Raw genomic sequence first — 27,668 nt, 5'->3', positions numbered from 1 at the left:
GATGTGGTGACAATGGGGCTGAGGTTTGGGGTTTCATGTTCTAGCTGCAGTTTTCCATGTGGGTGATCTGTTAGTTTTTGTGCAAGGGAAGGGTTGCTGGATGTGTGATTTGAATTTTCAGCCGTCATCTTTCTTTGGGGAGAACTGTTAGCTATTTGTGGGTGGGGGTGTTGGGGTTTGCGAATTCTGTTTTTTTTTCATGCGGGGAGAAGGCATTGATGTCTTTTCTTTCAATGGCTCCTGTGGTATTTTTGTAATTCATGGCTATCTGGAGAAGACAAATGTCAGAGTTGTAATGTACATGTATACTTTGACAATAAAATGAACCTTTGAACATATGAATCTTTTTTGAACTTTGGTGAACTGAAGAGAGGTGAAGGACGGCAGACAGAGGGAGCTATGTAAGGAAGGGAGAGGGGTGGAGTTGGAAAACAAAGGCAGGTGGATAATGAGTGAGGAAGGCAAAAATAATGACAGATGGAGCCAGGCTGTGGGAGAGGAGGATGAAGTTGGAGACAGCCCGGGGGATGATCGGTGGAACATAAAACTGATCATTCTAGAATCTCACACGCAAAATGACAGAGGGACCTGAAGAGGGTCTCGGTTTGAAACATCGAGTGTTTATTCATTTCCGTAGATCCTGCCTGACCTGCTGAGTTCCTCCAGCATTTTGTGTGCATTGCTCTGGAAATCTAGCATCTGCAGAACCTCTTGTATTTACATTCTAGAATCTAATAAGTAAGGAAGGTCATAATAGAAACCAATTGCTGGGATGACATATCTGCAGTATAAGGAGAAAATCAGTCCACTAAACCTATATTTACCCAAGTTTAGAACTTCAAGTGGGGATCATGTGGAAATGGGAAATATATAGAAAAATAGGCCTTGAGAGGTTGACAGGGTCTAGAACTAGGGTCATGGTCTCAGGAAAAAAGACATAACACTTAGGACTGAAATAAGAAAATAACTTTTACTGAGTGGTTGATGAGCCTGCAAAATTCTTTATCATAAAAACCATGAAATTATAGATAGATTTCTGGATGTAAAAGGCATCAAGGATGATGAGGAGAGCAGGGGACTATGATATTATGATAGAGGATCAATCATAATCATGGTGAATGGTAAAGTTGGCTAAAAAGTCCCAAAGGTCTACTGCTCCTATTTTCTATGTTTCTATGTACCTGAAGCATGATTCAAAAGAGAACCTTCTGCACTAGTGCAGCCAGCAGCTAAAAATCAGAATAGAATCCATGAAATCCATAAAATCTCTGTTGTCTATGTTTAGACAAAGGATGTAATGAGACCTAGAGGCAAAATATCCTGCCAAATTCCAAACTGGGCACCAGTTAGCAGTGAGGTGAATTGTTCCAGCTAAGAGAACCAGGAGGAAGAAACCAGAGGTCAATGAGCCAGTCCTTATCAGAGGATCAGAGGTGGAAAGAGTCAGCAACTTTAAATTCCTTGGTGCTAATTATTTCAGAGCACTTGTCTGGGAACCAGCACATTAGTGCAATTATGAAGAAAGCATCTACTTCTTTCTGTTTGCGAAGATTTGGCAAGACATCTAAAACTTTGACAAACTTCTATAGATGAGTAGTAGAGAGTATATTGATTGGCTGTATCACAGCCTGGGATGGAAATACCAATGCCCTTCAGTAGAAAATCCTACAAAAAATAGTGGATGCTGCCCAGTCCATCAGGGATAAAGTCCTCTCCACAATTGAGCAGGAAACATGGAAATGCTGTCGCAGGAAAGCAGCATTTATTATCAGGGACCCCATTACCCAGGACATTCTCTTTTCTCACTGCTGCCATCGTGAAGAAGTCGCAGAAGCCTCAGGACTCACACCACCAGGTTCAGGAACAGTTATTACCTCTCAATCATCATGTTCTTGAACCAAAGGGTATAACTTCACTCCACTTCTCTTGCCCTACCATTGAAATGTTTCCACAACATATGGGCTTACTTTCATCTCATGTTCTTGATATTTATTGTGTATTTGCTTATTACTATTATTTCTTTCTTTTTCTATTTGCACAGTTTGTGTCTTTTACACACTGGTTGTAAGCCCAAGTTGGAGTGGTCTTTCATTGATTCTGCCTAGTATGGGAACTGTATTTCCCTCAATCGCAGGACTCTGCAGAGAGTGGTACGGACAGCCCAGCACATCTGTAGATGTGAAATTCCTACTATTCAGGAGATTTACAAAGACAGGTCTGTAAAAAGGGCCCGAAGGATCATTGGAGACCTGAGTTACCCCAACCACAAACTGTTCTAGCTGCTACCATTGGGAGAACGGTATTGCATCATAAAAGGCAGGAACAACAGGCTCCGGGACAGCTTCTTCCACCAAGCCATCAGACAGCTTAATTCGTGCTGACGCAGCTGTATTTCTATGTTAGATTGAATATCCTGTTCTACATAATATTTATTATAAATTACATTAAGTTGCCCATTTCTCATTTTGATGGAGATGTAACGTAAAATTTTTACTCCTCATATATATGAAGGATGTTAAGTAATAAAGTCAATTCAATTCAATTACGGTTATTATTTTATTACGGAATTAGTGAGTATATCCACAAGAAAATGAATCCCAGGGTTGTATATGGTGACGTATATGTACTTTGAATATGCAGAAAATCATAATAAAGGTATTTTTCTGGGAATGTAGCCTCTCTATAATATGGAATCACCTTTACTGTGGGACGGATGATACTTGTTCCCATGGTCTTCTATTGTATGCTAGATTATCACATGAGGAGAGTTAAATTGACAAGACAGGCTTTTGTGATGATGGAGACCTCAGGAGGAAACTAAGAAGTATCATCCCTTTTGCACAGGCTTAATCCCTCTGACCTTAAATCATTTTAAATTTGATTTGAGGTTTCCAGTTAATGTTAAATTATTATGACTACAATTTTAGGCATTTGATCTGCACGGACTGCAAAATCTAAAACAGGGTTTTTCTAAGGTCTTATAATGTTATCAAAATACTGCATACAAATAGTTACTCTTCAAAGTTCACTGACACAGCAGCCTTTCCATACCGTCAACATTGGACAAACAAATCTACTTTTTCTGATTGAGCAACAGCAATGAACCAGCTCTCTGATAGAAACCCTTGATCTTGTTTAAATTATTTGCTCACCTGATGTGTTCAATTTAACAATGCATTTAAAGAACTGCATTTCCAACAACACTGTATTCCCACAGCACTGTCATGCAGAGTGAATCCGCCATCCAGAGCTCTCAGTGAAAATGAGATCCCAGAAACAGCAGTTTATGGTAAACCGGCTATCAATTTCCCAAGATGTTTTCACCCAGCAAGTGTCACATTCTTTTCTTAGGAGCTTAATTGCTAGGTGTGGTCCAAAGGCATATTAGGGCCAATCTGACTCAGGAATTTTGTCGAAACAGCATAATTGCCAATGCAGGTATCTACATGTAAGAAATAAGGTAACCTGTAATAAGCTGTAAAATGAGGCAAGTAAGCTGCTAGGCACTTGTGCAACATGTTGCAACTTCAGTGCTCAGCACAATGATTTATAACACAAGTTAAATGCAGTGACATAGTGTCGTTTTAGAAATAGACTTACGAATACAACAGGTAGTCTGTGTTATACTCACCATTACCTGGCTTCCTTTCAGATTGTTACACAAAGCTCAGCAAATAAAGATTGTAACAGAGGTTCCTATCAAAATTGGCAAGAGGAATCTGACAGAAAAAAACATTCTAAGCACGTTCGATAGAGTGAGTCAAATAAATTCGTGTTTTTATTTTGCAATATCCCAGATAAAGTCAGAACGGACTTGATGCTTTTTGTCAGATCAAGAAATTACAGAAAAAATAATCCTTTGCATTTCAAAAGTATTAACACTGAGCATTCAAGTCTGAGTAGAAAATAATATTTTTGTACATAATGCAAAATAAAAAGAAGGGATTCCTATAAATATTCAACAGATCAGAGAATTTCTGTAGAGAGAGCACAAGAGTTAACTGAAAGACTGAGTACTTCAGGTTTGCATTTAACATAGATCATTAATATTAATTTGATGTTTCATTACCTCAAATAATGAATGATCATTGCCCAATCAAATTGTATTTCTTCTGAACTTGATGGGTGGGAATGAATGGCAACCTGCAGTTTATTTAAGATAGGTGGTCATTGCCATTGTGATAACAGCTACACAGCAAATCCTAATCAATGAAAACATTATTTTCATCTATACCTGTACAGATAAACTTAACTCCAGATAGTTGCAAGTCAGATCTCTGTGAAGTTTCTTCCTCTTGAAAAAGGATCTCGTGCTTTCCCAGCGTACAGGAAATTAAACTCTTCTCAGGCTTCCATCCGGGTACAGGTATCGACTTTAACCGACGTTTTGGTGACAAACTCTGCCACCTTCATCGAAACGTTGGTTAAAATCGGCACCTGTACCTGGCTGGAAGCCCAAGAAGCGTTTATTGCTTCCTCTTCTCCACAGTGAGCCCAGATCCATGGGAATGCCAGAGGAAATTAAATTAGATATTTAAATTGCTTTTGCCAGATTTTAAAGCTATTTTTCTGCACTTGATGAATTAATGGGAGAAATTTCCTGTATTTTATGAGTTTATAAAAATAAAATAGTACTTTGACTACTAAATGAAATAATTTTAATCTGATTATCAATTTTAATAATCATTACTTCAATTTGCTGGCATTGTGTCTCACATCAATTGTGCCAGGAAAATAAAATCATAATTATTAAAAATTATCTTGGCAATATGGGAAGATATTGGAGTTGATTGTTAAGGATGTGGTTTTGGGACCTTGGAGGTACATGATAAAATAGGCTGTAGTCAACGTGGTTTCCTTAAGTGAAAACCTTTGAAGAAATAACAAGCAGGATAGTCAAAGGAGAATCAGTGGATGTTGTGTATTTAGATTTTCAGAAGGTTTTGACATGGTGCCACACATGAGGTGGTTTAACAAGTAAGGAGCCCATGGTATTACAGGATAAAACAGTGGCTGATTGGCAGGAGGCAAAGAGTGGGGATAAGGGGAGCATTTTCTGGTTGGTTGCTGGTGATCAGTGGTCTTAGTTGGCTAGCTGGTGGTGCAATGGCATTAGTACCAGACTTCGGAGCGAAAGCTCCCAAGATCGAACCAAGTCGGGCCACTCCACCCCCCCCGCCCCCCGAGCACGCTTTCCATCCGTGCTGGATTGAGCATTGATCTAGCCACTCGCTCCCGTGAAAAAACAAGAGTTGGGTCAGGAACGTTCATATCGTGACCCAGTTAATCTGAAAGGAGACCAATCCTGACACTACACGCCAGACAAGAATGGCTGACTGTCTAGTGCAACATGCTAGGAAGGAAGTGGTCTTCCAGAGGGGTCCGTGTTTGGACCTCTTCTTTTTACGTTATATGTTAATGACTTGGATGACAGAATTGATGGCTTTGAAGCCAAGTTTGCAGCAATACAAAGATAGGTGGAGGGGCAGGTAGTTTAGAGGAAGTATAGGGGGTACAGAAGGACTTAGACAGATTAGAAGAATGGGCAAAGAAATGGTACATGGAATACATTGTCAGGAAGTGTATGGTCATGCACTTTGGTAGAAGAAATGAAAGGGTTGACTATTTTCTAAATGGGGAGAAAATACAAAAAACTGAGGCACAAAGGGACTTGAAAGTCCTTGCACAGGATTCTGTAAAGATCAATTTGCAGGTTGAGTCTGTGGTGAGGAAGGCAAATCTGCTGGTAGCATTAATTTTAAGAGGACCAGAATATAAAAGCAAGGATGTAATGCTGAGGCTTTATAAAGCACTGGTGAGGCCTCTCTTGGAGTATTAAGAGCAGTTTTGGGCCCCTTATCTAAGAAAGGATGTGCTGATATTGGATGGGGTTCAAAGGAGGTTCACAAAAATGATTCTGGGATTAAACGGCTAATTATATGAGAAACGTTTGATGGCTTTGGACTTCTACTCACTGAAATTCAGAAGAATGAGGGGTGACCTTATTGAAACCTATTGAATGTTGAAAAGCTTCAAGAAAGATGTAGAGAGTATATTTCATGTGGTAAGGGAGTCTAAGACCAGAGGACACAGCCTCAGAATAGAGGGGTGTAATTTTAGAATGGAGATGAAGAGGAATTTCTTTAGCCAGAGAAATCTGTGGAACTTGTTGCCACAGGCAGCTATGAAGGTCAAGTCATTGGCTATATTTAAGGCAGAGGTTGATAGATTCTTGATTAGTCAGGGCATGAACAAATATGGGGAGAAGGCAGGAGATTGGGGCTAACAGAAAATGGATCAGCCATGATGAAATGGTGGAGCCTAATTCTGCTCCTATATTTAAATATGCCTATCAATTGGAGACTGACATTTATTGGCCAGCAGAATATTGTGGTGTTGAAGTCGCAAAAGACTATTTTGCTACTCTTAAAAATGAGCAAAAGCTAACATAGGCTTCAAAGGTGTTCTCACTGTCTTTTTATATTCTATGCCTAAATGAAAGCAAACAATCCATCGTCAGAATATAGTCCATTTAGGCCCTGAATCATTCTGGCGAAACCGCATTATCAAGACACCCACTCCTGTGTTAGTGCACACAACTTGAGATTTAAGATTCAAGAGTCAAATGTATTTGTCATGTGTTCATCAAAAAATACTGTACAGTGAAATGCTTTAACATTCAACACACCTGGGGACATGCTGGATGTGCAAGTGTCATCAACAATACTTGTCAGAACAACACAGATCATGACTGTTGTGTATTTAATATTTCAGTAATATTGTAAATATACTGTTTGATTAAGCATTCTTGTTTGCTTCAATGATTCATTACAGGTTATATGTAATACTGCATGAATGGCATACATTATCACACTACCTTGTCGTTATGCGTGTGGCACGTTAAAGTGAAAATGAACATACACGAGTTATCTCTCGGATCCATGCTTTTCTTTTAATTAGATTTAATGTTTTGTAGTTCCAAAACATAACAACAACAGGCATCAGGCAATAACAGCACGAACAAGGCCTGTTCCTCCCTCCCATCCATGCAGATATACAGTGCTTTAATCTCAGGCCTGGCCTCCAGCTCTAGGTTCCAGCAGGTACGGATTCAGGCCTGCAGACACTGGCCCCTGACCTACTCAGTGGGTTCGCAGAGTTTCACAGCCTCAGCTCCAGCTAACAGGCCTCGACTTCCGGTCATCTGATTTGACCCTCGGACCTCAATCCTCAGCATTGGTCCCAGGACATTCTGATTATTAAACACTAGGCCTCAAACCCTGGACTCATTGATGACAGGACCCTGAGCACTAGCCCCCAAATTCTGTTCTCAATGATTCACAAACCCAGGGGATCATCGGAACTTGTTCTTTCTGGCCACAGAGCTCCAACGCCGGGACCCGCTGCCAACTCACTGAGCTCTGTGGGGTGGACAGGGAGTTTCCTTCATCCACCCTCTGTAGGTCCAACATCTGACCAGGAATGTCCCACATCTGCATTGCTGATCTTCGAAGGCAGAGTGGAGACTTGCACCCCAGCCTAACCTTGAATTCCCCCACATCCCTGTTCCTGACTCCCCTCTCTGTCCCCAAAACCATCCTTGCAAATTAAAAAAACACAATGAAAATGACTGGAAGTCATGCTCTAAGTCAAGAATCAAGTAGTCCACAAGTTGAGTATTCCCAAAGCTTTCAGGCTTCAATGCAGTTTTCCACACACATTCTAGCCAAGGCTATATAAAAACTAACATAATTTATTGTCCTTTAGTATTTCAGTCATTTGAGATAAATGCATGCAGTGAACTTCCTGGGCTGAAGCAAAATAAGCAAGCAGGAGTAGAATTTAGACCAGGGCAGTGGTAAAACCTGTCATTCTCTCGTGTCAAATTGTGTTAAAAATTGACATGTTGCAGCAAAGACACAAAGAAGAGATCACCAGTAAACTGGAAGATTCTTGTAAGGCCAAGAGGAACTCTTATGCTTTCTTGACTCCACAAAATTCTGCAGTGGTATTCTTGTCACTTTGTTTATTTATTATGATTATTTTTTTCTCTTCTATATTATGTATTGCATTGAACTGCTGCTGCTGAGTTAACAAATTTCACATCACATGCCGGTGATGATAAATCTGATTCTGATTAATGATAAATGATCCTCACCTAGTTAAATGTGACAAAGAAAAACACAAAAAGTGCTGGTGTTTGCAGAAATGCTTTTAATGGCAGTTGGCTTGGTGAATGGCAAAATTAAACCGTGGATTTCGAAGCAGTAGAGCCATTCCATTTGCATCCTTGACCAGGCTTGTTTCTGGCTTGGTGGAAGGTCAGGCAGGTTCTGTGTAGAGAGAAACAAGCTATGCTTCAGGTCAATGAATTTTCATCAGAATCTCCTCAGATGTTACCTGACCCACTGTGTATTTCTAGTGTCTCCTGATTTTGTTAGTTTCTCCTAAGTCACGCTGTGTTGCTCTTGTAAAATGCAGTCAAGTGGTTTCAGAATACTTTTCTGTGGTGCTTTCAAATTTATCTATGAGAAGAGAATTCTTCTGGTTATTAGAATGCAGCATTGGAATGGAAAATATCTTAACTGGGTGTCAAGTTTTGAATGGTAAGCAGTTTTGAGCTGTAGGTCATATATGTTAGTGCTTGAGTTGTGCCTGTCCAAACATATTTCACATATGATACCTGCAGTTAATGGGCAGAGAAAACCTTCTACCTAACAGGGAAGTCTGAGTTAACATCTAAATTCCAGATGTAAAAGAAAACTCTTCTAATCTCAAATGTTGCAAATGCCAGATCCCCTTATCACTTTCCCATGCCTCAGTAAATAGTAGTCTCAATAAGTTTTTTCCAGTTTAGCATTAGTACTTTGAAGGTTCCACATGAATACAAATGTTGTTATTAAATAAACATGAGTTTCTACAGATGCTGAAGATTTTGAGCAAAAGATCTTGTTAATAAATTTTGTTCGAGGGAAAGAACTTCCATTTACAGATGGATTTCATAATCTGAATGAAAACATTTGAAGTGCTCTATTTTGGTATATTGTTGTGACTTGCCCCTCATGAAGGAACTGGTATTTGTTTGAAGAGGACAAAATTTTTGTGAAACTGATAAGAAGGTGTGGTAATTTTCTCTAAGAGTAATTCTAAAAACCTGTAGCTCAGGGCAATTGGATTGTAAAAAAGTTAGGAATATTTTGAAAAAAGAACAGAAGATGGGGTATATTTAACAATGGAAGAGACACTTTCACAATGAACATCTAAATAATTTTGGGTTAGCGTGATTCAGCTTCTATATACTATATACGGTCACTGAGTTGTACAGCACAGAAACAGGCCACTCGGCTCACCATCTCCATGCCAACCATTTCACCCATTTACACTCAACATCATTATGTGGGCATTTATGGTCTATCCATTACCACGATTGCTCTTGGCAATTTTTTCTACAGTGGTCGTTTGCCATTGCCTTCTTCTGGACAGTGTCTTTATAAGACGGGTGACCCCAGCCATAATCAATACTCTTCAGAGGTTGCCTGCATAGAGTCAGTGGTCGCATAACCAGGACTTATGATATGCTTCAGATGCTCATCCGCCACCCGTTCCCATGGCTTCATGTGACCCTGATCGGGGTGGGAGGGGGCTGGGGGTGCTAATCAGGTGCTACACCTTGCCCAAGGGTAACTTGCTGACCAGTGGAGCGAAGGAACGCCTTACCTCTGTGCATTTCCACCCCGCCACCCTAATCCTAATTTTCCGCACAATTTATCCCTTTATGCATTGTGTCTTCACGCGCCTGCCTAAATGTCTCAAGCATTGTGACTGCATCTGATCCCATCACTTCCTCTGGCAATGTGTTCCAGGATAGCAGCTGCATTCAGTTTAGAAAACATACCTCTCAGATCACCTTAAAATCTGCTTCTTCTCACCTTAAGCCATCTTGTTTTTTTATATCCCTATCGTGGGAAAAAGATTCGGACTATCTACCCAATCGCTATCTCTCTATTATTTATATTTCTCTATTGATTTACTACTCAGCTTCCTTTCCCCAGCCCATCCAGGCTCTCAGTGATAGGTCCTCCAACCTAGGCAGCATCCTGGTGAATCTCCTCTGCACTGTCTCCAGCATAATCATGTCCTTCCTTTAGTTTGATCATTTCAAAATGCACATAATTTTCCAGGCACAGAATTGCTCACCCTGAACAATATTCCTTAGAGGCCTTGCCATATATCCTGAAAGAGTACTCTATGTACCTTCTCAAAGTTATCATCTCACACTTATAGGAACTCAATCTGTCAATGGTCCACCCAGACTTCTGCTTGTTGCAGCCTCAGACAACTTTCCTTGCTATCCATAACTTGACCAACTTTCATGTCATCCACAAACTTACTGAGACACATTGCTCCACACATCCTGCGTAAATATCAGAGCTACTGCATGCTTTATAACTCTGTCTAATCTTGCATGAATGTGACACATCTCAGAGCAGTTTCACTAATCTGATTGTTTTTCAGACTGACAGCAGGACCATCAGGTCAGCACACAGAGCCCAGTTTATCTTAAACAGTAACAGCTCCTTTCTGCTTGAGTAAGTGAGTCATTGAAGCCCTTGCTCATATCTTTCTGTCACGTAATTCTGTTTTGCTAAATTTTAGGTTCTGATTCATATTATTTTGCAAAACAAGCAGCAACCTTTCAGATTAAATCTACCTTTTATTTTTCTTGTCATATGCAGTATCAGTAAATCTTGGGTTCAAGTGGGAGAAGGTAGGTGCACTCTAATTACCGACATTAATCCGACATCTATCCCTAGTGCCAGATTCAACATCTTGGAAGGAGAATTACGTCAGACAGTAATATTTGTCTTAAGTGGGAATATTGGATGTACCAAAACACTGAAAGCTTTCGAGTATAGATATTTGAATATTAAAGCTGGGAAGCAAAGCAAAATTTGAAAAGATTAACCCACTTACCTCACAGTCATAAATAACGCCTGTCATTTAAAGATACGTCATGTCTATCTTAGCACCGGCAGCAGTTTGCATGAACACAATGCCAGCTACAGTTGGGAGTTTGGAAAGGGCAAGACAAATATATAACGGCAGTCATTCAGCCTCATTTTTCTAAGCTAATAGAGATCAAACTGATGCATGATCACCATTAGATTCTGCAGCTGTCAGCCTTGGCATTCTTGGTAGTACTCTCACTTGTGAGTCATGTCACTCCAGAGACATTCAATATATGTTCCAGACTGATGCCTCAGAGTTTGCAGCACGATGGAGATGATCTATGAACAGCATTCATAGAGTCCAATTTTCATACAGCACAGAATCAGGTCCTTCAGTTCCTCAAGTCCAGGCATAAATTTACACTAATGCTGCTCTATTCCTATTTTACTCTTCCCACTGCCCTGTTAACTCCTCCCCAGATTCTACCACTCATTTACACACTGCGGGCAATTTACAGTGGCTAATCAAACTGACAGTCTGAGATTTTGAATGTATGATGACTCCATGCTGCTAGGAGCAGGGACATGTTGGAATGGGGACAGGGGTTCTGAAGGGAAAGAGTAAAACAGCCAATGGACATGGTACATGTCAGTACAAAGACATAGGTGGAAAATGAGGTAAAGTCCTGCGAAATTAACTTAAGGAGTTTGGTAACAGATTATAGAGCAGGACCTTTGGTGACACATGCTAGTGAATTAGAATACAAGGATAGGTGGGATGAATGCATGGCCAAGAGGATGGTATAGGAGAGAGGACTTTAAAGCTTTGTAACACTGGGAACAGTTCCAGATAAGTGGGGTCTGTACAAGCAGCACAGGTTTCACTTGAACAAAAATGGATCTAAGGAAAGCTTGGCTATGCCATTGGGAGAGTTTAAACTGATTTGACAGGAGAATGGGTCACAGAGTAGCTACACAATGATTCGGAAGGAGGTGTTGCCAAAAATAATAGAAAAGTCTAAGTCACTCCAGTAAACAGAGCAGATATGACATGATGAGGCACAGGGCAAAAATGTAAGTTGAAAATATATCTCTTTTAAATCAAGAAGCCTGGTAGGAAAATGAATTTGCCTATCCATCAGGCTCCAATGGTAGGAAAAGAGTTGAAGTTCTGCAAAGAAAAATTAGGGAACATGGAAGAAAGTTAACAAGCAAGACATCAACGGCTGTAATCTCAGGGTTACTCTCTGTCCTAGCGAGACAAGGAACAGGAAGATAGTGCGGTTAAATGATTGGTTAAGATGCAGTTTGGATAGCTTCAGATTTGTGGATCAATGACATCTCTTCCAGGGCAGGAGGGACCTATACAAGAAGGATAGGTTGCACCTAAACTGAAGGGAAACCAAAAGCCTTGCAGGGAGCTTTGCTGTGCTAATTAAGAGGGTTTTAAATACAAACGTTTGTACTATGAGAGGTGTGTGGGTACCAAAGCAGTTGGTTAGCAAATGGAAGAATTGAGGGAAAGGCAGAGGATGGGTCAAATACAGTAAGTCTGAAAGGAAGGACACACATGCCCAGGTTAACAAGCATGGTGGAGGCTAATGGGCTGGAAATGTATTTAGTTCAATCCACAGAATATTACAGGTAAGGCAGATGAACTTAGAACCTGGATTAGTACATGGAACTATGATGCTGTAGTCATCACAGAGACTTTGTAGAGATAAGGGCATTTCTGACAGTTCAAAGTTACATGAATCATCTGTTTTGGATGTCATTGACAGGGAAGTGGTAGAGGTGTGGGAGGTGAACTATTGATCAGGGAGAATTTCACAAAGGCGTTTAGAGTGGACATCTTGGAGGGTTCCAACATGGGTAGAGGTCTACAATAAGAAAGGTAGAGTTACTAAGACTGAGTTATATGATAGGCCTCCCAATAGCCAATGGAAGATAGAGAAACAGATGAACAGTATAGGTGGATTATGGAAAGAAAATTGTAAAAGCAGTAGGGTAGCTGCAGGGGTGACTTTAATTTGTCCAATATTGACTGGATCTCTCTTAGTTCCAGAGGATTAGATGGGACACAATTGATCTAGGAGAGGTTCTTGACACTGTGTGTAAATAATCTGACCAGAGACAGGGTCAATCTAGATCTTAGATTGGGAAGCGTGCCTGGTCAGATATAATCAGAGATTTAGTGGGAGAGAATTTTGGGAACAGAGCTCATAACTCCATTCATTTTCAGTCTGGACCTTGGTGGAAATTGCTAAGAATGGCTAATTACGACAACAAGAGCTAGAGAGAGTAGATTAGAATTGGCTTTTATTGGGTAAGGCCACATCTAACATGTAGGGGTCATTTAAAGGCCAGCTAGTCAGAATTTAGAACTTACATGTTCCCTTGAGGAAAAAAAGAAGAATGGAACATTGGATGATGAAAAATATTGCATCAAAAGGGGAAATTTTTAGTCAAAGGAGAAAAGAAGCATATGTAACGTTTTGGAAGCTGAAATCAGACAGGTCCATTGAGGGAAATAAAGAAGATAAGAGAGAACTTAATTAGGGAATAAGGAAGGCTAAAAGGACCCATGAAATGTCCTTGGGAAATAGAATTAAAGGGAACCCCAAATCCTTTTTACATACATAGAAAAAAAAGGAGGATAACTAGGCAGAAGGTAGAACCCCTCAAGGGCAAAGGGAATTTATGCCTAGCACTAGACGAAGTGGGTGAGGTAAAAAAATGTGTATTTCATATGGATTTCACATGGAGAAGGTAATAGAGGATGACAAAATTAGGAATGGGTACACTAATATTGTGGGGCATTTTAAAATCAAGAAGAAGGAGGTGTTGGGGCTAATGGAGGACATTAAGGTGGTTAGGTCCCCAGTGCCTGATGAAACCTATCCAATTTTATTGAGGGAGGCAAGTGAAGAAATTGCTGGGACCATATCAGAAATCTTTGTATCCTCTTTGTCCTCAAGCAATAATCCCAGAGGATTGGTGAGCAACCACGATTACTCCCCTGTTGAAGAAGGGACAAGTGAGGAAACTATAGGCAGTTAACCTTACATCAGTGTAGGGAAATTATTGGAGAATATACTTAGAAATAGAATCTACTCATATCTGGAAAAGTACAAATTTATTAGGGATAATCAGCATGACTTTATTGGTAACCCCTCATGATAGGCTGATCCAGAAGTTTAAGGCACATCAGATCCATAGAGACATGATAGATTGGATTTAAAAGTTGTCTTAGTCATAGAACGGTTGGAGTAGAGGGGTGTAATTCTAAATGGAGGTCTGTGACCAGTGGTGGTTCCCAAATATCAGAGCTGGGATGTCTGTTTGGCATATGTATACCTGTAAATAATGTGGCTGAAAATGTAGGTGGCCTGTTTACAGATTACACAAAAATTACCAAAGTTGTGGATAGTGAAAGAGGTTGCCAAAGGATGCAGTATTATATGGATCAGTTGGAAATATGGGCAGAGAAATGTCAGATGGAGTTTAATTTAAATGAGTATGAGATTTGTCACTTTGGAAGGTCAAATGTATGAGGAAAGCATTCAATGAATGGTTGGACCTTAAGAATTGATGTACAGAGGCATCTTTGAACACAAGTCCAAAACTCCCTGAAGGTGGCAATACAAGTAGGTAGAATGGTTAAGAAACCATATGATATTACTTGCTTTCATCAATCAGGGCATTGAGTATAAATGTTGGGAATTAATGTTGCCATTGCGTAAACCTATGGTTTGGCCACATTTTAAGTTTTGTGTGTAGTTCCAGTTGAAATATTACAGGAAAGCTGTGAAGGTGGTGGAGAAAATGCAGGAGAGGCTCACCGGGATCTTGAGTGGATTAGAAAGGCGGAGAACTTGGATTGATTTCTGTGGCATTTTAGAGGTTGAGGTAGAAAGGAGATAAAATAATTAGGGGCATGGATAGGGTAGAGAATCACAGCCTTTTTCCCGGAGTGGACATGGGTCTAAGGTGAGAGGGAGAAAGTTTAAAGGATATTTACAAGGCATGTTTTTACACAGAGAATGGCAGGACGCCTTGAATGTACTGCTAGAAGATAAGTTTGAAGCAGATACAAGAGCAATGTTCAAGAAGCATTTAGACAAACACATAAACAGGCAGGGAATGGAGGGACATGGACCATGTGGAGTCAGACATGCAGTTTAGATTGACATTTTGGACTGTTATGTATTGCCTTATATACTTATGTTCTATGTTCATAGCAAAGCAGCTCAGATTTTCTCATATTGATAAGACTGCCCTGTGTGGTACACAACAAATGGGACTCCAATAAAACTAACAAAATATCACTATCACTTACAGTACTAATAATGCTAACATTAGTAAACTATTTTATTGGAGTGCTTAATGAAAAGACCTGGCATGGGGTTTGAAGAAGGTAGCTAGGGAGATAGCGGTTTCACTGATTTTCAAAATTTCCACAAATTCTAGAACAATGTATCATAGAACATAGAATAGTACAGCACAGTACAGGCCCTTCGGCCTACAATGTTGTGCCAACCCTCAAACCCTGCCTCCCATATAAGCTCCCACCTTAGATTCCTCCATATACCTGTCTAGTAGTCTCTTAAACTTCACTAATGTATCTGCCTCCACCACTGACTCAGGCAGTGCATTCCACGCACCAACCACTCTCTGAGTAAAAAACCTTCCTCCAATATCCCCCTTGAACTTCCCACCCCTTACCTTAACGCCATGTCCTCTTGTATTGAGCAGTGGTGCCCTGGGGAAGAGGCGTTGGTTATCCACTCTATCTATTCCTCTTATTATCTTGTACACCTCTATCATGTCTCCTCTCATCCTCCTTCTCTCCAAAGAGTAAAGCCCTAGCTCCCATAATCTCTGATCATAATCCATACTCTCTAAACCAGACAGCATCCTGGTAAATCTCCTCTGTACCCTTTCCAATGCTTCCACATCCTTCCTATAGTGAGGTGACCAGAAATGGACACAGTACTCCAAGTGTGGCTTAATCAGAGTTTTATAGAGCTGCATCATTACATCGTGACTCTTAAACTCTATGCCTCGACTTATGAATGCTAACACCCCATAAGCTTTCTTAACTACCCTATCCACCTGTGAGGCAACTTTCAGGGATCTGTGGACATGTGCCCCCAGATCCCTCTGCTCCTCCACACTACCAATCATCCTGCCATTTACTTTGTACTCTGCTTTGGAGTTTGTCCTTCCAAAGTGTACCACCTCACACTTCTCCGGGTTGAACTCCATCTGCCACTTCTCAGCCCACTTCTGCATCCTATCAATGTCTCTCTGCAATCTTTGACAATCCTCTACACTATCTACAACACCAGCAACCTTTGTGTCGTCTGCAAACTTGCCAACCCACCCTTCTACCCACATATCCAGGTCGTTAATAAAAATCACGAAAAGTAGAGGTCCCAGAACAGATCCTTGTGGGACACCACTAGTCACAATCCTCCAATCTGAATGTACTCCCTCCACCATCACCCTCTGCTTTCTGCAGGCTAGCCAATTCTGAATACACCTGGCCAAACTTCCCTGGATCCCATGCCTTCTAACTTTCTGAATAAGCCTACCATGTGGAACCTTGTCAAATGCCTTACTAAAATCCATATAGATCACATCCACTGCACTACCCTCATCTATGTGCCTTTTCACCTCCTCAAAGAACTCTACCAGGCTTGTTTGACACGATCTGCCCTTCACAAAGCCATGCTGACTGCCCCTGATCAGACCATGATTCTCTAAATGCCTATAGATCCTATCTCTAAGAATCTTTTCCAACAGCTTTCCCACCACAGATGTAAGGCTCACTGGTCTATAATTACCCGGATTATCCCTACTACCTTTTTTGAACAAAGGAACAACATTCGCCTCCCTCCAATCCTCCAGTACCATTCCCGTGGACAACGAGGACGTAAAGATCCTAGCCAGAGGCTCAGCAATCTCTTCTCTCACCTCGTGGAGCAGCCTGGGGAATATTCCGTCAGGCCCTGGGGACTTATCTGTCCTAATGTATTTTAACAACTCCAACACTTTCTCTCCCTTAATATCAACATGCTCCAGAACATCAACCTCACTCATAGAAACATAGAAACATAGAAAATAGGTGCAGGAGTAGGCCATTCGGCCCTTCGAGCCTGCACCGCCATTTATTATGATCATGGCTGATCATCCAACTCAGAACCCAGCCTTCCCTCCATACCCCCTGACCCCTGTAGCCACAAGGGCCATATCTAACTTCCTTTTAAACATAGCTAATGAACTGGCCTCAACAGTTTGCTGTGGCAGAGAATTCCACAGATTCACCACTCTCTGTGTGAAGAAGTTTTTCCTAACCTCGGTCCTAAAAGGCTTCCCCTCTATCCTCAAACTGTGACCCCTCGTTCTAGACCTCCCCAACATCGGGAACAATCTTCCCGCATCTAGCCTGTCCAATCCCTTTAGGATCTTATACGTTTCAATCAGATCCCCCCTCAATCTTCTAAATTCCAACGAGTACAAGCCCAGTTCATCCAGTCTTTCTTCATATGAAAGACCTGCCATCCCAGGAATCAATCTGGTGAACCTTCTTTGTACTCCCTCTATGGCAAAGATGTCTTTCCTCAGATTAGGGGACCAAAACTGCACACAATACTCCAGGTGTGGTCTCACCAAGGCCTTGTACAACTGCAGTAGTACCTCCCTGCTCCTGTACTCGAATCCTCTCGCTATAAATGCCAGCATACCGTTCGCCTTTTTCACCGCCTGCTGTACCTGCATGCCCACTTTCAATGACTGGTGTATAATGACACCCAGGTCTCGTTGCACCTCCCCTTTTCCTAATCGGCCACCATTCAGATAATAACCTGTTTTCCTATTTTTGCCACCAAAGTGGATAACTTCACATTTATCCACATTAAATTGCATCTGCCATGAGTTTGCCCACTCACCCAACCTATCCAAGTCACCCTGCATCCTCTTAGCATCCTCCTCACTGCTAACACTGCCACCCAGCTTTGTGTCATCCGCAAACTTGGAGATGCTGCATTTAATTCCCTCATCCAAGTCATTAATATATATTGTAAACAACTGGGGTCCCAGCACTGAGCCTTGCGGTACCCCACTAGTCACCGCCTGCCATTCTGAAATATTGTCCTCACCATCATCAAGTTTCCTCTCATTGGTGAATACTGAAGAGAAGTATTCATTGAGGACCTCGCTCACTTCCACAGTCTCCAGGCACATCTTCCCACCTTTATCTCTAATCGGTCCTACCTTCACTCCTGTCATCCTTTTTTCTTCACATAATTGATGAATGCCAAGGCCTTCTCATGACCGCTTCTTGCTCTTCTCAGCCCCTTCTTAAGCTCCTTTCTTGCTTCCCTATATTCCTCAATAGACCCATCTGATCCTTGCTTCCTAAACCTCATGTATGCTGCCTTCTTCCACCTGACTAGATTTTCCACCTCACTTGTCACCCATGGTTCCTTCACCCTACCATTCTTTATCTTCCTCACCGGGACAAATGTATCCCTTACATCCCGCAAGAGATCTCTAAACATCGACCACATGTCCATAGCACATTTCCCTGCAAAAACATCATCCCAATTCACACCCACAAGTTCTAGCCTTATAGCCTCATAATTTGCCCTTCCCCAATTAAAAATTTTCCTGTCCTCTTTGATTCTATCCTTTTCTATAATAATTATAAAGGCCAGGGAGTGGTGGTCACTGTCCCCCAGATGCTCACCCACTAAGAGATCTGTGACCTGACCCGGTTCATTACCTAGTACTAGATCTATTATGGCATTCCCCCTGGTTGAACTGTCCACATACTGTGGCAGGAATCCATCCTGGACACACTTAACAAATTCTGCCCCATCTAAACCCTTGGAACTAATCAGGTGCCAATCAATATTAGGGAAGTTAAAGTCACCCATGATAACAACCCTGTTATTTTTGCACCTTTCCAAAATCTGCCTCCCAATCTGCTCCTCTGTATCTCTGCTGCTACCAGGGGGCCTATAGAATACCCCCAGTAGAGTAACTGCTCCCTTCCTGTTCCTGACTTCCACCCATATTGACTCAAAAGAGGATCCTGCTACATTACCCACCCTTTCTGTAGCTGTAATAGTATCCCTGACCAGTAATGCCACCCCTCCTCCCCTTTTTTCGCCCTCTCTATCCCTTTTAAAGCACTAAAATCCAGGAATATTGAGAATCCATTCCTGCCCTGGTGCCAGCCAAGTCTCTGTAATGGCCACTACATCATAATTCCATGTATGTATCCAAGCTCTCAGTTCATCACCTTTGCTCCTGATGCTTCTTGCATTGAGGTACACACACTTCAGTCCTTCTACCTTACTGTCTTTACACTGTTATTCTGCTTCTCTTTCCTCAAAGTCTCTCTGTATGTTAGATCTGGCTTTACTCCATGCACTTCTTTCACTGCTCTATCGCTCTGGGTCCCATCCCTCTCGCAAATTAGTTTAAACCCTCCCGAACCATGCTAGCAAACCTACCTCATAGGTAAACATGTTTCCAGTATTTGAAAGAAGAGGGAAAGAGAAAATAAAGAACTATCAATCAGTTTGTTTGGAATCAGTAGGTGACAAAAAACTGGAATCTATCAATAAGGAACTATTAATATGGTAATTAGAAAATAAAATACAAAGCAGTATGAGCCAACAGGAAAATGCAATGAAACATCAAGGCAATAGAGATGGAATAAATAAATAGGCAAAGACATGGCAGATATAATCAGAAGAAAAAGTAGAGGGTCTTCCACATTGGTACAAAAAATAGAATGGATAGGTATTTTCTATGTGATAAGAAATTGATAATTAGAAGGACCTAGGTGTATTAATGAATCACTGAATTACAACATGTGTTGTAATTTAGGAGGCAATTGGTATGCTTGTAAGAGCATCTGAGTACAAAAGTAGAGATGACTTGTTTCAATTATATAGGGCCCTTCTGAGATGGTATTGTGATAATATTGTGTACAGGTCTGGTCTCCCTTTTTAAGGAAGTACATTTTTATGAAGGAAAAGACTGTGGTGAAATTTCAGTGGGATGATGGACCAAGTTTAGAAGAATGGGAGGTGATGCCTTTAAAAAGTGGGCTTTCTTTCAAGGCTGAAAAGGAAAAAATGGAACTGTTTTCCAAGGGCCACAATCTCATTTCAAGGAGTTAGCCATTCAGACAGGAATGAGAAGTTAGTGAACTGGGATTTTTTTCACCTGAGAGTGATGTGAAGGCTCTACCTGTGTCAGAATCAGAATTAAGTTTAATATTATCGGCATATGTTATGAAATTTGCTGTTTTTGTAGCAGCAGTACATACAATACAGAATAATAAAATCTTTGTACATATATATAATATATAAAAAAGTTAAATTAAATAAATAGTGCTAAAAAGTAGTGAGATAGTGCTAATAGATTCAATGTCCATTCAAAAATCTGATGGCAGAGGGGAAGAAGCTGTTCCTGAATTATTGAGTGTGTGTCTTCAGGCTCTAGTAACTCCTTCTTGAAGGTAGCAATAAGATGAGGGCATGTCCTGAATGATGGGAGCTCTTAATGATGAATGCCACCTTTGAATATCACTATTAATGAATAATCTCTTCTCAGGCTTTCAGCCAGGTACAGGCATCGATTTTAACAGACGTTTCAATGACAAACTGCCATCTTCATCATGGATGATGCCTGGGCATGTCTAGTCCACTGGTATATATACCCCCATTCTCCATCCCTCTTGATTGGTTAGTCTTCATCCAATCAGATTTCTGCTGTCCCACTATGTTTACAATCGAATTTCAGTTCTTACTTAGAGCAGGACCAATTCTTTTCCTCTAGTTTTAATTTAATGCCCCCCTTCACCAGGTGGTCCCAAAAGCCATTGGTGTGGCACAGTAGTTTTCTGCCATCAAATTCAATTCCATGGCCACTGTGAATACAATATTCCACTACCACCAGACTGAGGTAAAATATTAGTAAATGAGTAGTGGATCAGGCAAGTGCCTTTTGAAAGCTTTTGGAAGTAAATTTTAGTTACTTAAATTAAGATTACTTACTGGAAATTGACTGGAAATATATTTAAGTGGATTTTATTCAGAATCACATTTTCAGCATGCTGTTCAAACTGCTACTCTTAAATATGTATAGGAATACATTTTAATATAATTTTTGAAGAAAATTATATTTTAAAGAACTTTTAAGGAACATTTTCCAATGGATTGCAGTGAGCAACACAGATTTTGGGTTCAAAGAAGTTTGAGAAAGAAGTTGAGGAGAAAGCATTTCTCAAAGCAGGCAGCATCTTAGATCCAATTTGTATCTGGATTGAGGAACATTTAACTCAGACTGCTTGTTTATCATTACACACACAGTAGACTCAATCCAACAGATGCAAGGTTTTACTTAAAAGGATGTAAATGTTTCGTATTACTGTTTTCTATAGATTACTTAGATATTATCTCTGCTTTTTTTCCTTGAATGGTGCATTAATTTACCCTTCTGTTTCCATTATTTAGCTAACAGAATTAATTTAACAACTCCTTTATCAGGACAGCCATATTCTCCAACACAAGTAAATGGTGGGAAATGCGACTTTAGAATAGGTACCGTTGGATTACCAGAAACAATTACGTTTAATACAGAGTTCTTGAAATGAACTAAATTCTGCATACTTGTGACTTATTTTGAATTCCAATTTAGAGAAAGAGAAAGCAAACAGTACAGCAGAATATGAACTCTTCAGCCCACAATGTCGAGCCCATCTATATGAACCTACATGGATGAACTACAACAATTGTTCATCCCAGTTTGGCAAAAGAATAAATCAAGGAAGGTAGTGCACCCGTGGCTGACAAGTGAAATTAGGGATAGTATCAATTCCAAAGAAGTAGCATACAAATTAGCCAGAGAAAGTGGCTCACCTGAGGACTGGGAGAAATTCAGAGTTCAGCAGAGGAGGACAAAGGGCTTAATTAGGAAGGGGAAAAAAGATTATGAGAGAAAACTGGCAGAGAACATAAAAACGGACTGTAAAAGCTTTTATAGATATGTAAAAAGGAAAAGACTGATAAAGACAAATGTAGGTCCCCTGCAAACAGAAACAGGTGAATTGATTATGGGGAGCAAGGACATGGCAGACCAATTGAATAATTACTTTGGTTCTGTCTTCACTAAGGAGGACATAAATAATCTTCCAGAAATAGTAAGGGACAGAGGGTCCAGTGAGATGGAGGAACTGAGCGAAATACATGTTAGTAGGGAAGTGGTGTTAGGTAAATTGAAGGGATTGAAGGCAGATAAATCCCCAGGGCCAGATGGTCTGCATCCCAGAGTGCTTAAGGAAGTGGCCCAAGAAATAGTGGATGCATTAGTGATAATTTTTCAAAACTCGTTAGATTCTGGACTAGTTCCTGAGGATTGGAGGGTGGCTAATGTAACCCCACTTTTTAAAAAAGGAGGGAGAGAGAAACCGGGGAATTATAGGCCGGTTAGCCTAACGTCGGTGGTGGGGAAACTGCTGGAGTCAGTTATCAAGGATGTGATAACAGCACATTTGGAAAGCGGTGAAATGATCGGACAAAGTCAGCATGGATTTGTGAAAGGAAAATCATGTCTGACGAATCTCATAGAATTTTTTGAGGATGTAACTAGTAGAGTGGATAGGGGAGAACCAGTGGATGTGGTATATTTGGATTTTCAAAAGGCTTTTGACAAGGTCCCACACAGGAGATTAGTGTGCAAACTTAAAGCACACGGTATTGGGGGTAAGGTATTGGTGTGGGTGGAGAATTGGTTAGCAGACAGGAAGCAAAGAGTGGGAATAAACGGGACCTTTTCAGAATGGCAGGCGGTGACTAGTGGGGTACCGCAAGGCTCAGTGCTGGGACCCCAGTTGTTTACAATATATATTAATGACTTGGATGAGGGAATTAAATGCAGCATCTCCAAGTTTGCGGATGACACGAAGCTGGGTGGCAGTGTTAGCAGTGAGGAGGATGCTAAGAGGATGCAGGGTGACTTGGATAGGTTGGGTGAGTGGGCAAACTCATGGCAGATGCAATTTAATGTGGATAAATGTGAAGTTATCCACTTTGGTGGCAAAAATAGGAAAACAGATTATTATCTGAATGGTGGCCGATTAGGAAAAGGGGAGGTGCAACGATACCTGGGTGTCATTATACACCAGTCATTGAAAGTGGGCATGCAGGTACAGCAGGCGGTGAAAAAGGCGAACGGTATGCTGGCATTTATAGCGAGAGGATTCGAGTACAGGAGCAGGGAGGTACTACTGCAGTTGTACAAGGCCTTGGTGAGACCACACCTGGAGTATTGTGTGCAGTTTTGGTCCCCTAATCTGAGGAAAGACATCTTTGCCATAGAGGGAGTACAAAGAAGGTTCACCAGATTGATTCCTGGGATGGCAGGTCTTTCATATGAAGAAAGACTGGATGAACTGGGCTTGTACTCGTTGGAATTTAGAAGATTGAGGGGGGATCTGATTTAAACGTATAAGATCCTAAAAGGATTGGACAGGCTAGATGCGGGAAGATTGTTCCCGATGTTGGGGAGGTCTAGAACGAGGGGTCACAGTTTGAGGATAGAGGGGAAGCCTTTTAGGACCGAGGTTAGGAAAAACTTCTTCACACAGAGAGTGGTGAATCTGTGGAATTCTCTGCCACAGCAAACTGTTGAGGCCAGTTCATTAGCTATGTTTAAAAGGAAGTTAGATATGGCCCTTGTGGCTACAGGGGTCAGGGGGTATGGAGGGAAGGCTGGGTTCTGAGTTGGATGATCAGCCATGATCATAATAAATGGCGGTGCAGGCTCGAAGGGCCGAATGGCCTACTCCTGCACCTATTTTCTATGTTTCTATGTTTCTACTTCATCACTAATCTAATCTTTCCCTCCCACACAGCCCATAACCCACCATTTTTATCATATTCATGCCGCTATTGTATCAGCCTCTACCATCACATCCAACAGTGTGTTTCAAGCACCCATCACTTTTTGTGTGAAAGACCTACTCAAATATATCCCTGAAGCTTTCCTCCACTCAACTTTAATATATGTTCTATGTTATTGGCCATCACTGCACTGGGAAACAAGGTGCAACCTGTCCACTCTATCTATGCTTCTTATAATTTTATACACCTCTATCAATTCACCTTTCACCTTCTCCCACTCCAAAGAGAGCAGCCCTTGCTCACTCAACCTTTCTTCATAAGACATGTTCTCTAATCCAGGCAGTATCCTAGTAATTCTCTGCACCATCTCTAAAGATTTCACATCCTTCCTATAATGAGGTGATCAGAACTGAAGACAATACTCTAACTGTTGTCTGACTAGAGTTTTATAAAGCTACAACATTACTTCGTGGCTCTTGAACTCTGTCCCCCGACTAATGAAGGCCAATACATCATACACCTTCTTAACCATCCAATGAACCTGCATAAGAGCTTTGAGGGATCTATGGATGTTGACCTCAAGATCCCTCTGTTCCTCCACACTGCCATTAATTGTGTCTTTGCCATCAAGTTCAATCTTCCAAAGTATATTACCTCACACTTTTCCAGACTGAACTCCATTTGCCACTTCTCAGTGCCACACTGTATCCTATCCTGTCTATGTTTCCATTGAAACCTCTGACAACCTTCTGTACCATCTAGAACATGACTAATCTTCGTAGCATCTGCAAGTTTACTCACACATCTATCCACTTCCTCTTCCAAGCTAGTAATAAAAATCACAAAGAACAAGAGTCCCAAATATATTTATATGATTAGATTTATTATAGTTGATTATGAATGGTCAGGGGATAAAGCTGACTTTCTGAAATGTTAAAATCAATTATTATGATACAGAAAGAGTCTTTTCAGCCCATGTGGTCTATGCTGGCTCTCAACAGAGTGACTTCATCAGTCCCTTCCCCCTTTTGTTTCCATTAGCCCTGCCAAGTCATCATGCTTGCACACCAATAAAAAGCTGGTCAGGCATTGATTCAAGATTCAAGATCGTTTATTGTCAATCTTCAGTACACGAGTGTAAAAGGGGAATGAAATTATTGTTACTCTGGATCTGATGCAGTCTAAAAGAAACACAATAAGCATAAAGAACATGATAAAAGAGCAAAAAGCCCCACGATAAATATAAATAGAAAAGCAGTCCTATACAACACAGTGTGTAATTAGCTGTTATATACATAGACTGAAGGGAAGTAAACTTCAATGTTTTGAGCTGAGAGTCTCCACCTTTTCCCAAAATGTTGATTATTTATTTCACTCCATACATGCTGCCCGACCTGCTGAGTTACTCCAGTGTTTGTGTTTGTTGTTCAAGATTTCTAGCATCTACAGTCTCTACCATTTCACAGTATTGTTATGAGTCTGAATTGGAATCAGGTTCATTTTCATTGGCGTACGTCATGGAACTTGTTGCTTTGTGGTAGCAGTATGCTTAAATACCTAAAAATTACAATAAGCTGCATGAAGAAATATATTTAAAAAATAAGTAAGTAGTCTAAAGAAATGGCAATACAGTGAAATAGTGTTCATGCATTTGTTGACCATTTAGAAATCTAATGGTGGAGGGGAAGAGGCTGTTCCTAAAATGTTGAGTGTGCATCTTCATGCTCTTGTACTTCTGGCCTGATTGCAGTAATGAGAAGAAGGCGGGTTAGACACCACCTTTTGAACTGGCCTTTGATGCATAGTTATTGTACTTAGATCTTGTGAAGATAAAGCTCATGTGAGACTTGGAGGGATCTCTCTAGTCAGTTATGCTCCCATTGATGCCAGTATTCCTCCTCCACTTGCAGTAGAGATTACAGATTTGAGAACAGAGGACTTCTGCTAGGAGTTTCTGTGCCTTTTCTAGACGATACACATTGCAACCACTGACTGCTGGTTGATGAATTGTTAACCAAATCGCCATGTTGTCCTGATGATGTTGAGTTACTTGAATGCACTCATTCAATCAAGTAGAATATTCAATCATTACAACAAAGTAAAGATTTTGGGGTACCAGCATCTGAGCCAGTTGTCAAACCCTTAGAGCCATTGCATTTGAATGTGATGTCTTATTCTCTGGGTAAACGGACCCAGCTCATCCCATCTCTCCTTAAAACTCAGGATCTCCAAACCCAGCAACTCCCTTGTGAATATTTTCTTCAACCTCTCTGGATTAAACACATCCTTCCTCAAACATTGCAATATTCCAAGTATGGATTCACCAATGTCTTATACAGCTGCAACACAATGTCCTAACTCTTGTACTCAATGCCACCATCTGATGCAGGCCAAACACCTTTTTCACCACCTTATCTAACTGTGTCACCACTTTCAGGGAACTATGTGTTTGTACCGCTCTATTTTTCTGTTCTCGAACTTTCCCAGTTGTATCCTTTGAACATCATCTTCACTGCCCACGCTATCACCAATTTTGGTGTCATCTGTAAAAAACTTACTGATCATATCAGCTATATTCTTTTCCAAACTGTTAATATTTGGAAAATATTAACAACTGTCCTATTGTGCATACTATTTATTACAAATTACTATAAATTGCACATTTAGACGGAGATGTACCATAAAGATTTTTACTCCTCATGTATGTGAAGGATGTAAGAAATAAAGACAATTCAATTCAATTCAATAATATTTATACACATCTTCACAAACGTATAAAGACTCATGTCTAAATAGAAAGATAAGCAACAATCTGACATAAGCAAATCGTATAGGTATTGTATCAGACTCTTCCATCATAGTTCTCGAGTACATCCTATCCCTTTGTCCTGATATTGATTCAGGATCTCCTGAAGTCTCATAGCATCAGATCAAACTTGTGAAAGAAAACACAAAATAATCTGCAGATGCTGGGGTCAAAGCACCACTCACAACACACTGGAGGAACTCAGCAGGTCGGGGAGCATCTGTGGAAAAGATCGGTCGACGTTTCGGGCCGGAATCCTTCGTCAGGACTGTAGAGGGAAGGGGCAGAGGCCCTATAAAGAAGGTGGGGGGAGGGTGGGAAGGAGAAAGGCTGGTAGGTTCCAGGTGAAAACCAGTAAGGGGAAAGATAAAGGGGTGGGGGAGGGGAGCAGGGAGGTGATAGGCAGAAAAGGTGAAGAAGGAATAGGGGAAAACACAATGGGTAGTGGAAGGAGGCGGAACCATGAGGGAGGCGATAGGCAGCTGGGAGAGGAGGCAGAGTGAAATAGGGATAGAGGAAGGGAGGGGGAGGGAATTACTGGAAGTTGGAGAATTCTATGTCCATACCAAGGGGCTGGAGACTACCTAGACGGTTTGGGGCCCTGAATGGTGGCAAGAAAGGAGGTGTAAGGACAGGTGTAGCACTTGCGCTTACAGGGATAAGTGCCAGGTGGGAGATCCGTGGGGTGGGATGTGTGAACCAGGGAGTCATGGAGGGACCGATCCCTGCGGAAAGCGGAGAGGGGTGGAGAGGGAAAGATGTGCTTAGTGGTGGGGTCCTGTTGAAGGTGGCGGAAGTTGCAGAGGATAATGTACTGTATCCGGAGGCTGGTGGGGTGGTAGGTGAGGACAAGGGGAACCCTGTCCCTGTTGTGGTGGCGGGAGGATGAGGTGAGGGCCGAAACAGTCCTTTCAAGTGAGGCAACACTTCACGTGAGTCTGTTGGGGTCATCTATTGCATCCGGTGGTACTGGTGCGGCCTCCTCTA

At 41.2% G+C, this 27,668-nt stretch overlaps 2 long non-coding RNA genes across 2 annotated transcripts in view; both read right to left on the bottom strand.

Moving 5' to 3' along the window:
- Positions 1-3,197, bottom strand: part of LOC134342342 (uncharacterized) — a 28,941-nt gene extending 25,744 nt beyond the window's left edge. Inside the window, exon 1 of the long non-coding RNA XR_010017005.1 lies at positions 3,153-3,197. This is a non-coding gene — a long non-coding RNA (uncharacterized LOC134342342). The remainder of the gene's footprint in view (positions 1-3,152) is intronic.
- A 4,881-nt stretch (positions 3,198-8,078) lies between these two features.
- LOC134342341 (uncharacterized) overlaps positions 8,079-27,668 on the bottom strand; it is a 40,242-nt gene continuing 20,652 nt past the window's right edge. The window contains exon 3 of the long non-coding RNA XR_010017004.1: positions 8,079-8,333. This is a non-coding gene — a long non-coding RNA (uncharacterized LOC134342341). The remainder of the gene's footprint in view (positions 8,334-27,668) is intronic.

Source organism: Mobula hypostoma, chromosome 2 (genome assembly GCF_963921235.1).
Source record: "Mobula hypostoma chromosome 2, sMobHyp1.1, whole genome shotgun sequence".
In the NCBI taxonomy this organism is placed as follows: domain Eukaryota; kingdom Metazoa; phylum Chordata; class Chondrichthyes; order Myliobatiformes; family Myliobatidae; genus Mobula; species Mobula hypostoma.
The sequence above is the reverse complement of the archived record's forward strand: the minus strand, read 5'-3'. Positions and strand labels throughout refer to the sequence as shown.